General features: G+C 38.5%; 1 long non-coding RNA gene across 1 annotated transcript; it reads right to left on the bottom strand.

Moving 5' to 3' along the window:
* Window positions 1-138: 138 nt before the first annotated feature.
* LOC121859685 lies at window positions 139-11862 on the bottom strand. Its single transcript, XR_006087690.1, has 3 exons — window positions 8779-11862; window positions 3354-3408; window positions 139-1234 (listed from the first exon to the last, which is right to left on the bottom strand). It is a non-coding gene; the product is annotated as an uncharacterized LOC121859685 (long non-coding RNA).
* Between the last annotated feature and the right edge of the window lie 1752 nt (window positions 11863-13614).

Genomic DNA, 13614 nt, shown 5'->3' with positions numbered 1-13614 from the left:
GCAACGAAACTAGGAACCGGCGACTTCTCGGGTTTTCCCAACATGACTCATAGCGGCTGCTGGGTATATAAGCTCTGTCTCTCCATTGAGATTCATTCTGCCCATCTTCCTGAACAAGCAACACCTCCTCCAGCAAGCTCCAAAATGTTAGCATTCATTCAACCAGGAGGCCAGCAACAGGCAACATCTTCTCTAACGAAGCTCCTGCACATCTACCTCCTTCAACACGCTACTCACCAAACGTCTCCACTGAGCAGCCCCTCGCCACACCGCACCTCCAGCACCAGACTGTCTATCATATAACTTATATTATACAAGAAAACCACATTAGAGTTTCCTTCCATCCTGAGTGCTAGACAACATTAATATCTCGATACCCCTACAAAGTCCTTGATACTCAGTAGCGTGTCTGCTGGTGAGTGATCCCGAGTCAATTGATCGTTTGTAAACATCACCGGGAGCCGTTACTGGTCGAGGGGCGTGTAAAGGTATCAGCGTTTTTTTAACACGTGTTTGACTGGGTTAGTTGGATTTTTGTTCCAATTGACAAGACTAATAAACAAATACTTGTAAACACAATTTATAAGTATTAAAATATCTTATGTTTTTTTAAAGAAATTATGACAAAGGTAATGAATGATGCTTCACGGGAAAAGTGTTGTTAGAGGGGAGGAGGGGGACGGAGGCTTCTCTACCCTGGCTAATAAAATTCAGCTGGAATTCCTAAAACAAACTGGATGATATCACACATGTGGGGAAAAGAAAGTCGTCGAGGTAACTATCCTGAATGGGAAATAACTTTTTCCTTTCTTAAACAATTACAGTAGTTAAAAAAGGACAGAAACGCCGTCATTAGTTTTTTTTTGTGTGGGGGTGAGATCCATAACAAACTACCACGAGAATATATGAAGGATGACTGAAACAGCTGACTACCACGACCTTGATATACTCCTCCTTATCATCCGTTACATAGCACCGCTCATAGAAGAGAAGCAACTTTCGCTGTCAGAGAGAACTGCCCCGGGCAACATCCAATACAGCTCATCGATGCTCTGAGGGCTGACCGTTCCCCCTCCTTGATCCGCCCCTCGTCTTCTCGGGCCCGGTTTGGCCTTCTTCCGGTCTGGGTGAAGGTTCAATTTCTGTACATCACTGGTAAAATCCTTTGAGTTTGGTCCATCGAAGGGGCGTCTCAAAACTTCGAAGTGACCATCTGCTTGACTCACTTCCGGCACTGTAAGAAAAAGTGATGAGAGTCATCGGTGAGAAAGTTGTTTGGTATTTTTGTCAGAAGCTTAGCTTTAGGGCGTTTGCGTGCCCATTAGATATTGAATTAAACAAGTTACTATGCTACTCTACAGCAGATGCTCTTCCTTAACACCAAAACTATAAATACATAACCATCCCGGCCATCGCAATGTGTACCCATAAGCTCACACACGCTCCCTTCCCACTACAATATGTACTTGTGCAAAAGTCCTTCTCAGCACGTTATGAATTCACACATCCGGGGTTGGCCAGCCCTAAGCATGAAATTGTTTAAGAAGTTCAAAGTGAAGAAGTTGTCGCCAACACAACAACCACGTCCTAAGTTAACGAGCGACAAAACGTTGGCAGTGGTGACTCACTGAACACTGTTGCCGAAACTGATAGAGATGGTCATGATGATACTGGTAGTGATAAGAGAGGCATTACCATTAGTAATGGTAGTGATAGTAAAAGTGACAATAGTAGTAGTATTAGTTGTAGATAAGAACACAACTAAATTATTAGGTCTTCTAAGAAGGTAGTTCAGATATCTAGACCGACCCTCGCAACGATCTTCAAGAGTGAGGTGCTTCCCCGCCTGGAGTACTATCACCCCGTCTGGTCCCCGAGATATGCTATAGGGAATGTCAGTTGATTGAAAATGTCCAAAGGAGGGCCACCAGACTGGTGCCTGCACTTCGACACCGCAGCTACCCTGAGAGATTAGAGAGCCTGAAATTGCCTGGCTTATACTACAGACGGGCAAGGGGGGGGACCTAACTGGAGTGTATAAACATCTCAAAGGGCACTACGCAGTCAAGTGTCCTTACCTGGAGCTGGCGGACGCTCGCCCCACAAGGGGTCACAGCTCATCATTTGACCCAACCCACGTCTTGAATTTCTGGGTTTTCTTCTTAACTTTGTCGACCGCCGCATGGTTCATGTGTTGGGATCCCCTCGTATTCCTAGAGGCACTGGGTTTGGTTTTGGGTATATAGTTATCGATCAAATGGTTCGCTTTACTAGTTATGATATTCAGCGTAGTGTCTGCGTTCTTGTGCCTTAATGAGTCAAGCCAGTGGATACCCCTCATCTCTTCACTCATCCCGTTGAAATTTCCCTTGTAATATTTGCACCTTGGCCTGGCCTTATCTTGAACTAGATAACAGTTAAATCTGAATGACAACACTATGTGGTGACTGGTGCCAATTGGGGCAAGGTGTTCCAGTTTGGCCACCATACCCTCCTCGTTTGTTATGATGAGGTCAAGTGGCTTGGGTGTTTGCTCCCCTCTGTAATGTGTCGGGTCTCTAACATGTTGGAACAGAAAATTATCTCTCAGAGTTTCTACAAAAAGAGTAGCAGGGTTATTCAAGTCATTTGGGGTGAACTCGTTTCTCCAGTCGATGTCGCCATAGTTAAAGTCCCCCTTTATAAGTAGGTGGCTGGGGTTGAGCATCGCCGCATTGTCTATTCAGGCTCTTAAGTTCCTTTGATTTAGTGGGGCACAGTTTGGGGATCTGTAGATACACCTGACAATAAGTAAGTCTTTTCCCTTTAGTTTAATTTAACACCACTTGGACTCTTCAAAAACATCCTCTCCCTGTACCCTCGCCTGGCTGGCTCTATGGTCTTACCTAGCATAGATTAACACACCCCTCTTGAAAGTTTCTTGAGAAAGGTTCGTAAATGAGTCATATCCTGCAATACTGAACTCACATTCCTCTGGGTCGATTCTCCTGTTCTTGTACAACAACTCTATAACTCCTACAATATCTGGTTGGTGTACCTTCAGTAGTGTTTCAAACTCCTCTCTCTTATCAAGGAACGTTACAGTATTAGTGTACATGACATTCAAGCTAGAATTTGTTCTCGGTAACGTCTCTGCTCTTAGTAGTAACCCCGCTCCCCTTCCCCATTCTCAGAAGCTGCAGCATTTGCTAAGTACACTGTATTTTGCAGGGTGTGGTTAGAAATGTCATATATATATATATATATATATATATATATATATATATATATATATATATATATATATATATATATATATAGAGGTCAATCGCAGGTCAGGTCAGGTCAGGCGCCTGGCCAGGAATGCATCTCACCTGGAGTCTCTGCAAGGCGCATGACGCCCGAGGAGGGAACACTGGTCAGGAACTGCTGTAATGGGTGATACAAAGTGTTAGTCACCACCATATACAGGGTGTTCCATTTATTTCTGACACATTCTTATTGTCTATATTTGAAAAAATATTTGTATATCTAAATAATTAATTTCCGTGTTACAAGTGAAGCCCTGAATATTTGACTTAGGGAACGTTACTATGTACTGTACGCACCAACACAGATTTAATATATTAATATATTAACCCTTCTGAGGGCAAAATATCCCTTAGGTATTTTATTCTGGCTAACGCCAGGCGGTTTTATTCAATTGAGAGGAGCCCCTGCCCGCTAAATACGTCTCAGTTTTTGAAAGTCAAGGAAGCATTCAGAAGGGAATTTCATCGCAGAGATGGACCATTCTCTCCTTCATCAAAACATTCCATAAAGAAGGTAGCTTGTATTCAACTAAGTACGTGAGACGTCGTACAATGAGAACACATGAGACAAACGCTGCCATAGCTGTACCAATTGACCCAAATCTGAAAAATTCGATTTGTCGCTTTTCAGTAGTAAATGGTGTTGGACCATTGCTGTTTATTATATACAATATATACATAAACGACATAGATATAGGCGTAGATAACAACATAATTAAATTTGCTGACACTAAAAATTGGGGGTGTAATTAAATCTGACGAGGACTCGGCAAAACTACATGGTCTGAAAAAGGCAGGTAAATTTAATGTGGAAAAATATAAAGTAATTAGCCTAGGAGATATAAATATAGAAACCAGATATCAAATGAACAACGTGAGAAAGACTTAAGGGTAATGATAAGCAGGGGATCTTAAACCAGGACAACAATACGTATTTGTTCGAGATAAGGTTAACAAAGTATTGAGTTCATACAAAAGAGTGTTAGTTACAAGACTAGCGAGGTTATCCTAAAACTATATTTTGCGTTTGTGAGACCACTTGGATTATGCAGTTCAGTTTTGGTTCACCATACTACAGAATGGATATCGAATCCCTAGAAAGCATTCACAGGAAGTGGCGTTTTTATTTTCGACTTTGCGTAGCAGTAAAACGCCTTTGGGTTTGACTTGACCTCACTCTCAATCCGCCTCTGGAACGCTTTTTCAGCCCTTCTGAACTCTGACTTTGCTTGGTTCCTGGATCTGGCATACATCCTCCTGTCCTGCTCATCGTTTGTCCTAACCCACATCTCGAATTTCTGAGTTTTCTTCTTAACTTTGTAGAGTGCCGTATGGTTCATGTGTAGCGGTTTCCTTGTATTCCTGGAGGCACTGGGTTTGATCTTGGGTATATATTTATCGATCAAATGGTTCAATTTACTGGCTATGGTATTCAGCGTAGTGTCTGCTTTCTTATACCTTAGTGAGTCAGACCAGTGGATACCCTTCATCTCCTCCCTCATCTCGTCGTAATTGCCCATGTAATATTTGAACATTGGCCTGGTTTTGCCATGAACAACGTAAGTTAAATCTGAAAGACAACGTTACGTGGTGACTGGTGCCAACGGGGGCTAGATGTTCCAGCTTGGCCATCATACCCTCCTCGTTATTTATAATGAGGTCCAGAGGCTTGGGTGTTGCTCTCTGTAATGAGTCTGGTCTTTAACTTGTTGGAACAGAAAATTATCTTTCAGAGTTTCTACAAAAAGTGTAGCGGGGTTATTTAAGTAATTTGGTGTGGTTTCCTTTGTCCAGTCGATGTCGCCATAGTTAAAGTTTCCCATGACAAGGAGGTGGCTAGGGTTCAGCACCGTTGCATTGTCTATTAAGGCTCTTAAGTTCCTTTGGTTTAATAAACTACAGTTTGGGGATCTGTAGATACACCCGACAATAAGTAAGTCTCTTCCCTTTAATTTGATTTTACACCACTTAGATTCTTCAAAAACGTCCTCTCCCTGTACCTTCACCTGGCTGGCTCCAAGATCTTGCCTAGCATAGATAACCACATCCCTTTTGAAAGTAGCTTGGGAAAGGTTCGTAAATAAGTCATATCCGTCCATATTGAACAATTTGCTAAGGTACAACCATTACTAACCATAAGTTAGTACAACTATTAGTTTGGGCTTCCACCACTTACAGTGTGGGGATATTTCATCATCAATGGAACTCTACCTTTAAATCCTCTTGCCATTTTTTTCAAGAAACCTCTACTACTCGTATTCTAACCATTAGTTACGATCATCAAAATTTACAGCACTTAATCATGATTATTACAATGTGTCAATGTGCATCCACTAATAAGGGTTGCCGTCAGTTTAGCGATAGAGTACTTACAAGTCAGCACTGCTATTTACAAAAGGACATAATAAAAGTCTAAAGTCTCCCAGCGCCACCTGATAAGTGATGGTGTTATGGGTTTTGTTGGGGAATTATGTTGTTAGGTCATGCATATACTGTAGTCTGCTGTGCGGATTATTGGAAAACGAAGGCGGGAGAAGCATGACGTCACTATATTCGATTGAATTTGACATTATTATAAGGGCTATTTATTTATACTAGCACTATTGTTTGTTGTTAATTTTGGGTATCACTGTTATGCTGTTAAACAATATACTTTAAGAATATTACCCAAAATCACATCCCAAATGTAATAAGAGCAATGTACCCACCTAAACTTTGACCTTTCCTGACCTAACTTTGTCTTAACTAACCAACCAACTTTAATCAACCTAACTTAACCAAACCAATCTGTCCGAACCAAATTTAACCCAACCTACTGTAAATCCTAAAAAAAAAACTAAAAAACTAAATGAAAACTTAAAACCCAAATCCTAACTAAAAACAAAAATTCTAACCTAAAAACCTGAGAGTTAAAGCATATAAAAAATAAGATGATTACGTTGAGTTAGTTTTCTTTGCGTTAATGAAGTTTGCCGCCACCAGGAGCTGAATGCAATACTCATGGCTGACCCACCATATACACACAGTACAGTACTGTATTGTTATCGTTCTGGCGTGCCTCGGTTTTTCATGTTTAAGAATGTTATCGCCAAATAACCACGTCTCCCGCCGACCCTTGAATTGAACTTGAATACAGCTGAAATTTTTTGATATAATGCTGATAAAAATAAAAATTTATTAATTTTGTTTACATTTGTCTGGTTTCTTAATAATGGACTTATTTCTGAAAATATATTTATTCACATTTTCCTTTTGATTATATATATATATTTAGTATGTTCATCCCTCCCAACTTCTCACAGGATAAATTACGTCAAATCTATATGTTGTTAGACCTTGTTCAGTGAGACCTGGTGAATCAATGAACGATTTACATGACTCGCATAAGTCTTCTCACACACGCTAATACACGAGAGAGAGAGAGAGAGAGAGAGAGAGAGAGAGAGAGAGAGAGAGAGACGAATCTCACAGTCATATTTTTCCCCCAATATAGGAACTGAAGATCTGATTAATTATGATAAAGTCTCACTATCATTAGTCGCAATTTTTGTTCTGATATAAGTGAACTAATTGGTTGGGTTCTTGCATTTCCAGGTAATGTAGAAAATTTGGCATAATCTAAAAGAATACCCAATCAGAATTCCTTATATTACTGTTATTGTAAACAGATGAGAGAAATTATCTGGTTGCGGTTAGGCAGTGTAATGTTGACACACTACTGGATATGATAGATGGCTCTCACATCTCCATTTAAGTGAAAATTTTACGGATGATAGTGTACTGTAAGCCTTACACCATCATCTGTCAAACTTACCATTACACTGTAAGGGTAAGAATCCGCGCGTGTGTGTACGAGTCATAACATCCAGTCGATTCCATAATCACCTTAGCACTAAAAATAAGGTCTCTCTCTCTCTCTTATACATGACATTCTTATTTGAAATCTGTAATTTAATGATCCACACACTAGCTACGCACACTCTCAATAAGCTTTCTATCTCATACGCAATTATAAATCATATTAGTTTCAAACTGATAACGCTTGAATAGTCATGTTTGCATTGTATCAAACAAAATGACGGTGGGTTAGCATTTCGTGGTGGAATCCACAAAAGGTAGAAAATAACTATATAATTTACTGTACACTGAATGAAAACTTCTAATTTATAACTCTGCCTTCGTAGACCCGAGCTGAGAATTGACAGACGGTAGGACAGGCCTCGTACTGTGCACCGTGCAGTAAAATAATTTTAATTTGTGGATTTTCAATAATATTACTACTACTATTACTACGACTACTAATGCTACTTATTATAATATAATAATTATAATTCTTAGAGGTGTTACCCCAACCCCTTCATATTCAACTAGAACGACATTGCTTGAATCACTCAGATTTAATGATAATGTGCTTAGACTTACAGTATATTGATTATACCGAAACTTTTCTAGGATAACCTAAAAGCCCCAAACACGTCAGCAATCACTCCAAAAATTAAATTTGATCAGGTAATCGGGTAAAATGAATATACACGCAAAACAGTAAAAAAAATAATAACAATAATACATTTGTGGTGTGAAAAGGAAATCGCACACTTTCAATCGCCATTTCTGTGCAATGTGCCAAATCTTTGCCTACCCTTACTCTCCCATACACCACCTTCCTCCCTCTCTGCCGAATTCTTTTTGTCCAGTGACAGCTGTACTTAAATTATCAAACCAGGAACGAACACGGAGACATGAGTTTGAATTAGAGAAATTTAGATATTGGAGGTATATAGCCAAATATTTTTCACCATTGCTTTGGAAATAGAGTTGTCGATAGGTGGAATGATTTACCAAAAATCATTATTATTGGAACTCGTTGAAAATTTTAAAATATAATTTGGAGATTATAGGAGTGATAATAGTTGGAGGTAAACAAAAACTGCTTCGCGCGGTCAATAATAGGGCTACTGCAGTTTCCTTTAGTCTTAGGTTCTTATGAAAAAAATGATGATAAGGGGGAAACTATCTATAAGGTGTGTGCAACTACGGTGATGGGATAGAAACAGAAAAGATCGTAAAAATACAATGTTGTTAAGTTTAAGGTAACGGGAGCCTGTGTTAACCTAACTCATCCTTATCAAGACATGTGTCGAACAAACTAATCCTCAAAATGGAATATATTTGATCTCGACATCTTTATCATACAGATCAAGGTCCTTGAGTACCACCTACACATATTTTTTTTCCTCAGAGTTTTAAATGTGAGAATAATTTGTATAGATCTTAACTATTATTTGTGCATTGTGGTGATTTAAAAATATTTGTACCTGTAATGATTGTCTTGAAACATGAAATGGTAAACCTCGTCTTATATTTACACTATGTATTAAATTGTTTCGTGATACAATTTCCTCAGAGAACACCCATTTAGAGAAGCGTTCGAGATATCATTACACAAAGTCTTAAAAATAATAACAGCTATATTGTAGGTACGACTTACTTGAGTCATGGCTGGTAACCACAACAATACCAAGAATCAATACACACGGTAGACCTGCACTACTTCATGATTACAAGTACCCTCACATCACTGCCAGTCTCTCTTATCTCCGACATTTGTGAATCACGTCTTTTAATTTTAACGGACTATAGATCAGTTTAATTAAAGCGCTCAAGAGTTTTTAGTGGTAACACAGTTAATAAGGGTGGGAGGGGACTGGCCAAGAACTTGATGCAGGTGTGGTTGTGCAGTGAGGTATTGGCCATCGGACCGGTGCGGACGGCCGGTTTAGAGGACATGTGGTTACTAGGTTTCTGCGGCAACAACATTCACCAACACCGCGCCGCCGCTCTCACTCTGCTACCCACTGACTACATTTTCAGCTTTCTTATTATTTAATTTCTTTGCGTTCTTATTAACGTGTTTAATTACGTCATGGCCTATACTGTCAGCAATGGTCCTCAACTGGAGCCCGCAAGGGTTTATTATAAAATTTTGAAATAATTGGGAATCTGTTGTGAAGATTAGATAAATAGCGCAATAACCCATTTGTCCCGAATCGGTCGTGTACAGGACGTGTGCATTTACCAGACCGGGGCCAGAGAGAGCTAACATGATTAAAGAGTATATGTAAAAAGTATGTAACTGGTAACGAATAAACTGTTAGACTCGTGTAAAACTGCAAGTAACTGTATACTGTGAGGTTTTTTGTATCTTGAATGTAGATCCAAAGTTTTAGCCCCCCTTCACTACTATATTATTTACAATGATAAATGTGGCCCAGAGCCTACAAAAGGTTGGGGGACCACTGCTGTACAGTATATAATCTGACCCTCATTCAGGCTGGATTCAGGGCCTTATTCAGTCTTCATGACCGATGATGAGCCCTACTAACTGGCACCCGAAACTACCAATATTTCCAAATCGGCGCTTGCCACAACCCAGGCATCGAGTACCCCAATAATAATTCCCTCAAAAAAAATAAAAAATGTAACCAAATCACCATACGAACATAGATGTGTTAAAGGGATATCTATGGGATATAGACATTATCATTCTCTGGTGTTTGTGAGGTTTGTTTTGAAGGTTGTACTTCACCAGGGGGTAATTATTTGTATCTTGACTGTTGCAAGTTTAGCAGACAATTTTGGTATCATTTTGCTCAATATTTGATGCTTAATGCAACGGAGATAGTCTTTTTGTGAAAATTTTTATTTTTCAACTTCCAGGTTGAGAATCACAAATACAAAACGTATTTTTTTTACATTACTACGACCGTTTTCCATTGAAAAGCAACAAATCATAACCTTACCAATCATAACCTAACCTAACCTTAGTCACGTGTTGTCACAGAGTGGCTGGTGCAGAAAATGATCCTAGAGTTCAGAGGGGCTGGGACGATATCATTTTCAGTCGATAACTTTTCCCACTGACAAAAACTCAACTCAGAAGTTGAAAAAAAAATAGCATTTCCACAAAAACGACAATCTACATTGCATTAATCATCAAATATTGAGCAAAATGAAACCAAAATTGTCTATCAAACTAGCAAGTCAAGATCCATATCATTACCCCATCAGGGTGTTGGGTCACACAGGGGTGGCCAGGAGTCAGCAGTCACAACATAGAGCAGGAAAGCTTGGGAAGTATGGATAACCATGAACAGAGCATTCCGCTGTCCTTTAAACAGTGCATTGCTCTTGTTAGCCATATTCAAGAGAAAAGCAAAGTTATACAAGAAAAGGCACATTATCATCCATCCTGAAATATGGCCTTACCTTTTAGCAAGTGGCTACTTAGCCACTAATTCCTAACCTAGCCTATCACATTTATTCAGACCGGAAAATCCGAAAATCCGGACCGACCCAATCCCCAAGCAGTCCGGATTTTTGGACTTCTACTGTACTTAATTTCTGTTACCCATCCTTGAATATTATGCCTTAATTTGATTCTGAGCTGCAGTGCTGACTAGGCTGATCTTAAACATCGTCATTCATTGGTAATTTGTGCTTGCTATATGAAATTTACATTCCTTGTCTAGGAACATCAATTATCATGTATATAAACAATTAACAAGCAGGTGCATGACATATCTCTACACCCTTAAGCCTCTTCAGAGCATTTAAATCCAAGTCAGGCACAGTGAATTCAACACAAATTTTAAGTCAATAGTTGAAAATTAAATTAATTTATACTAATTCGCATGCACTCGACCAGCTGTTCAACTACTAACTGATGACCAAACAGCAACTTAGTAGCCACAAAAAACCTTTGCTCACATACTGTATGCCACTGTTACAAACTTCAAATCCAGATCGTGGTTACACAAAAGCCAGACAAGTCAAGAAGACCACAAAATATACCAAACCATCGACCACAAATATTTACCAGACCACCTACTTGAACAAATACGGTACGTATTGTTTCCCACTATCTCTTCAGTTCTTCATATTGTGAAGAGAATTGAGGGATGCACCATGTTGGCAGTACCTGTACATATTAATTACAAAATTATCAGATTCAGTACAGTACTGTATATGTAATGGGTCTTAAATTTGTTCATAGATAGCAAACATAACTGTGGCCAATTATAACAACAGTATCGGGAGATCGTGTTGGCAGTGTCTGCTCCAGGTTACCAACTGCACTAGCTAGCTGATTGATGCAACATGCAAATACCCCTACAAGACATCCAATTATGAGACAAATTTAAAGTGTTATAAGTATGGATCTAAAACCAAGACAACAATATACAGTACAGTACAGTACAAGATTGATATAATGTACAGTTTTATCTACAATAATCTAATTTGCTACTGCTACACTAATTACATTACAGGTATCTTCTTATGACATTTATGGCTGACTAAACATCGCTATTCAGCCACTCATTTGGATACTTTTACATGAAAGATACAGTACCGTAGTATAAAGTCATGAATTTTAAATTCCTGAGAAATCCTTGCCGGTTAAATAAAATGGCTCCACTGATTAGTTTAGATGTAAAAATGGATGTGGTAAGGCATTTTGAAAGGGAGGAACAAGTTGTAGATCAGTGGTTCTCAACCAGGGGGGGAATTCAGGTTTTCAGGAAACTGATTCGGGAGCAAGAGATATGTTCGATGAGAAATCAATCACAGAATTTTGGCCCTTGATGTGCGATTCCTACCCAAAAGTGGCAGAAAGAGCTATCCGTGCATTGCTTCCGTTTGTGTCGACATATCTTTGTGAGTCAGGCTTTTCAACTCTGTTGCAAATTAAAACGAAGCAACGTAGTAGATTAGAGGTAGAAAATGACCTGCGTTGTGCCCTTTCAAGCACTCCTCCGCGTATCCCAGAATTGGCGAAGAAAAAACAATCACAGGTTTCTCATTGACTGTAATCTTCATCTGAATAAAATTAATTACAAATTTACAATATCCTGGTATTCTATTGAACTTTTTGTTTATTGCATTATGCTTCAGTTTGGTCTGTTAAGTAATTCATTATAAATAAAAAAAAACTATTTTACTTTTATTCAAGTTTTATAAATCCATCAACATTTTCAATTGGCATTTAATTTGTAAAACTCCACTATAAAAATAATCCATGTAAAATTGTAAATGTATATGTACTTATATGGAAAAAATAAAGGTTTTCAGTATTATATGCATATTATTTGGAATGCACTTTTTGAGGCAGACAATCTTGGAAAGGAGGGGGGGAATGACATTCTGACATATGGTGAAAGGGGTGCATGGGGCAAACAAGGTTGAGAACCACTGTTGTAGATATTACTAGTGCCCTATGGTTGAGTTTAATATAATTTCTGACTTTTTGGGGGGTCTAATTTTGTTTTACAATTTTTTTCTAAACAACTTTGTTTGAAGTAAACTTAGAAGTTTCTTATTGCTTTAAACTATTTCAGATATTTACAAATTTTTCATACAAAAAATAACTTCAAAGGGATTTGTTTAAAGTCATATGTGTTTTTAAGAGATTCAGTATCTCAGTATCTGCCAGGATGGGTCCAATGACTTTCAAAATGTTACTTGCAACTCATGATGTCCTGGAAGGGTTGGTATGCGTGGTTCTGTGGCATACTGAACCTAGTACATTTGGTAACCAAACATGATATTAATAATGCCAAAATAAATACACATTGCATTACTTATGTTAAACTATAAATGGCAGAAATGGGCATATCCCAATACAGTATCTATCATCTGTAGTCTCATAATGCTTCACACAGAGTGTAGACAGATACTTTTTTGATATCCTGTACAGTACCATTCATGTGAGAATATCATATAAATAGCCCATAGGAATGTAACCTCAATTACATAAACATTAAACTTATGGTAATTATGGCATAGTAGCAGCATGACTGATATTTTCAAGAACATTTTCATCCTAATTTCATGTTTCTTACGAACTTCACATGCTAATTTTGACTCTTAAATGGTTCCTGCTACCTTTACAGTGAAAATATTGTACAGTATTGACATCTCTATTTTCTACCATAAATTACTGTATCAAACTTGCATACTGAACTTGAGGAGTAATTACAGATGAGAACAAATTATTGCTTGGAGATCGAAGGGCAGATCTCTCAGGGATACTGAAGGGGATTCCTTTATTTTTTCCTTAAAAGTTATAGCATGCTGCTTCTTAACACCATCCCCTATAGCGACATCCATTAAATTCTCCTTTCTCTTTTTGCTCACAGTACATTAAGGTACAGGTAGTTCTGCTATAACGCGATAATTGTGTTCTTGTAAAATATCGTGTTATAGAAAATGGCGTAATAGAAATAACAGGGCTTATGGAGAAAATAGGGTTAGGTGCAGATTACTC

The sequence above is a fragment of the Homarus americanus genome, unplaced genomic scaffold, assembly GCF_018991925.1.
Source record: "Homarus americanus isolate GMGI-L3 unplaced genomic scaffold, GMGI_Hamer_2.0 scaffold21, whole genome shotgun sequence".
Classification (NCBI taxonomy): Eukaryota; Metazoa; Arthropoda; class Malacostraca; order Decapoda; family Nephropidae; genus Homarus; species Homarus americanus.
This window is presented reverse-complemented; position numbering and strand designations above follow the sequence as displayed.